The sequence below is a fragment of the Tamandua tetradactyla genome, chromosome 9 (assembly GCF_023851605.1).
Source record: "Tamandua tetradactyla isolate mTamTet1 chromosome 9, mTamTet1.pri, whole genome shotgun sequence".
Classification (NCBI taxonomy): Eukaryota; Metazoa; Chordata; class Mammalia; order Pilosa; family Myrmecophagidae; genus Tamandua; species Tamandua tetradactyla.
Window position 1 is genome coordinate 23,497,105 of NC_135335.1, and position 4,121 is coordinate 23,501,225.

Sequence of the window (4,121 nt, forward strand, 5' to 3'; positions counted from 1 at the left end):
AATGTTGAAATAGCCACTCATTTATCTATTGGCCTTAGCTGGAAAATACATGCTTCTAAACTCTGCTCTGTGATTCTGAACTGGGAATCTAAAAATTTCATTTCTATCAGATGGCTTACAGTTAGGTTTTGCTAAGACAATTGCAGGAGGACAGATAAAACTTCTTTATACTGTCAAATTAAATAATAAAAGTAAGAAGATTTAAAGTATAAGTGTAAAGACAGTAGAAGAAAAATTGCCATGAGAAAATAAATCAAATATGCCCAACCAAGAGGTCTTGGCAAAGGCTGAAGACTCTTATCTATGCTTTTAGGCTGGTGTTTGCATACTCTTGACTAGCATTTATCTATTATTCTAAATCTATATTAAGGCTCAAGGTTGAGTAGGCACTTACGGAACAATGCCTAGAGTGAAATTTGGCAATGGCCCTACAGCATAGATGCTGTTTCTCTGTGAAACACTGTCAATGACACCACACTTTCCTCAAGGCATTCTTCATCTCTGACTTCATCAGTGAGTTGATCACAGAATTGAACATAAGAGTGATGATGGTATCAAAAAGAGAAAACATTTTATCTTCTGGAAGAGTTGTGGCTTGTCTCATGTAAATGAAGAGAACAAATGCAAAGAATAGAATCAAAAATGTCATGTGAGAACTGCAAGTGGAAATAATTTTGATGTGGCTTTCTGCAAGGCAAGGTAACCTCTGATGATGTATAATATCAGGAAATAAGATATCATCAAAATCACAAAACTCACCAAAAGCAATCACATTATCAAGAGACCAAATTTGTATGTATCTGCACAGACCAAGTTTAGTAAAGGATGCACAGCACAGAAGAAATGATCTATCTTGATGGGACCACAGAAGAGTAAGAAGATGGTGAGAAGTAACTAACTGGCATAGTGTATGAATACCCTAGAATAAGAAGCTGTGATAATTGCATTGCACCTCCACCTGCTCATGACAGTGTAGCACTGGGACTTGGAGATGGCCACATGGCAGTCATAGTCCATCCATATGAGGATAAAGATCTCAATGCCTCCAACGAAGTGAATGATAAACAGCTGTATCATGCAGTAACTATAAAAAATGGTCTTACTTTATGACAGTAAGTCAGTCACTAGTTTGGGTGTCACTGTGGATGTGTAGCAAACATCAGAGAGTAAGAGGTAATTAGAGAAGAAATACACGGGTTGGTCAGTTAGCTGACTGCATGAAATGGAAATCATAATGAGCAAGTTTACCATCCAAATAGCAATGTAACAAAATAATATAAAACAGCATTTATATGTGCTTGTTTTGGGAAATTCACAAAAGAATAAACACAGTGACCTTATTCTGTTTCCCATGGTCCAATAAAATGGAATTGAGTTACAGTCGCCTGAAAAGACATAACATATAAGTCAATGTCAGAAATGTTTTGTGAACCTATGTTTAATGGACTGATTCCAGGTATGAAGAAAATGAAAATCTGGTATTTAATAGAAGTGTCTTTCCTGGTCTATCTCATGATGATTTCCATAGGTTTATCAAACATATTCAATCGGTTAATGTGGTGCATTCTTTAAACTGACTTTGTTATGTTGAATCACACTTGCATGCCAGGGATAAAGCACACTTGATCATGGTGTATAATTCTTTTACTGTGCTGTTGAATTCATGTTGCTAGTATTTTGTTCAGGATTTTTACATTTATAGTCATGAGACTTTGGTCTATAATTTTCTTACCTTAGGTAAGAACTATGCAACCATCCTCTGTCCACTCAGAGGAAAGGCCACTACCCTTTAGGGCCATAACAATGCACCTATTATAAAGACAGAAGACACTAAAAATGGGAGTGTCTGAATCAATAAAAAGGAGAGGAATGAAGAGTTGCTCTCAGGTGAGCCTTCCAAATGCCCCAGTTCATGGAGAGCAGGAGTAACAGAACTGGTAGGGTCTAGGGGTACTTTTAAACACAATGGCTCCCATCAACATTTCCCACCAAGAGCCCAGAGAAACTGTGATGCTGAGAAAGAATTGACTTTCTAGTAGAAAATAGTACTATTTATTCTGTCTTAAATGAAAAACAATACCGTGTCTCCAAAGTCATTGGCTATTACTGTGGTTTTGGAGTCATGGCACAGAAACTCTTCTACAACCCCTTGTATTTCACCTGGGGTATCAATTTAAAGCATAGCTTCTATTAAATTCTTGAATGCCCTATGCTACTGCTAGGATGGAATCTACTAACCAAATTAAATGCTCAAATAGCTTTCTCCTCAGAAAGAATAAACATTGAAGTTCCACCTAACCAGCCAGTGCTCTTCCAGCTGCATTACTACACTGAAGTATGGAGACCTGACTTGAGATGCTGCAGGACATTCTCCTGAAGGTGGGACCAAAGGTATTGGCTGATAGGATGTCACAGAACTTCTGAACTGATCTGGGTAGTGATTTGCCGACCACCCACCCACACCATTTGAAACAGTACACTCTGGAGAAGAAAGCCAGGGAAGGCATAGAACCATTAATAGATATATTCCTCTGGCATCAATTAATTCAACCATGCCCATCTCTATACAAAATTTTATTCTGTCTCTCCAGAAATCTGGTACTAATGCTTAACAATTCATGCAGCTCTTCAGGACTATTAATAAAATAGTGGAAGATATTCACCCAGCAGGGTCTAATTCTTAATAATATTACTAACTCCTCTATCTGGGAATCTCTGATGGTTTATTGTATTGGACTTAAGGATGCTTTCTACCGCATACCTCTAGGCCCAGAATTCCAAGAAGTATTTGCCTTTGAATGGGAGGACCCCAATTCTAATATAACATAATAATATTGCTATGCTGTGCTCCCATAGGGGTTTAAGAATGTCCCCACTCTATTTGGATAAATGTTAAAGTTCTAAGAAAGCTTCAACTACAGGAATAAGTTTTACTACAATATGTAGATGTTATTCTGATAGTTAAAACCTCCAAGGAAGCTTCAGATCAAAATATTACCCTAGCTTTGAACTTTCTGACAGAACTGGGCTATAATATTTCTTAAAGGAAAACCAAAATTTCACAATACACTCTAAAATATTTGTAATTAGAACTGTCAAAGGAACAAAGAAACCTGCTGTCTGACAAGAGAGACATTTTTGCCAGACAGGCTCTGCTTACTACTAGGAAAAGCTACATGAGCTCCAGGGAATGATCAAATTCTTGTATTTGGATCCTAAATTTTAAATTTATAGCTAAACTCTTATATGAGGCTCTTAAATGAAAAACAATGGGACTTTAAAGTGGACTGCTGAGTGCCAGTAAGCACATCATACTATAAAAGTGAAAATTCTAGTGATACCTGCACTTGGTGTCTCAGACATTGGGAAGCATTTTGATTTATTTGTGTACCAGCAACAAGGAATAAGCCCTGGACTATTGACACAGATTTAGGCAATTGTTTTTGGTTTGCTAAAGCTGCCAGAATGCAATATACTAGGAATGTATTGGCTTTTATAAAGGGGATTTATTAGACTCCAAATTTACTGTTCAAAGCCATGGAAATGTCTGAAATTAAGACATTAATTTATAATGTATAATAACAGAATGATATCCAGACTAAGAAAAAAGACCACCAGCATTTGTAATACCTCTGTCAGCTGGGAAGGCATATGGCTGACATCTGCTGATCCTTGCTCCAGCAGAACATTTTTCTCTCTAAGAATCTGTGGGTACTCTCTCAGGTTCTCTGGGGAAAACTTTGAATTTCATCTCTTAGCTTCTCTTAGCTCTCTCCAGGTTCTGGGTCTTTCAGGTTCTGAATGTCCATGCTTAGCATCTTCTCCAAAATGTCTCTCTTTTAAGAACACCAGTAAGTGCATTAAGATCCACTGTGAATGGGTGGGGTCACTTCTCCATGGAAACAGCCTAATCAAAAAGTTCCAGCCTACAGTATGTCTGCCCTTACAAGACTGGATTAAAAGAACATGGCTATTTTGGGGGTGATGCATAACAATTCAAACAAATATAGCAACATATAAAGGCCTGTCTCTTACTTCTCTAAATTGTTGGATATAGTGACTCAAGGATGTCCATTATGCCTCCATACAGCAGGTGCTACCTGTGACCTGAAACAGAGCCC

At 37.6% G+C, this 4,121-nt stretch overlaps 1 pseudogene; it reads right to left on the bottom strand.

The window, feature by feature from the left end:
* Window positions 1–463: 463 nt before the first annotated feature.
* LOC143645622 (olfactory receptor 4P4-like) lies at window positions 464–2,323 on the bottom strand (annotated as a pseudogene).
* Between the last annotated feature and the right edge of the window lie 1,798 nt (window positions 2,324–4,121).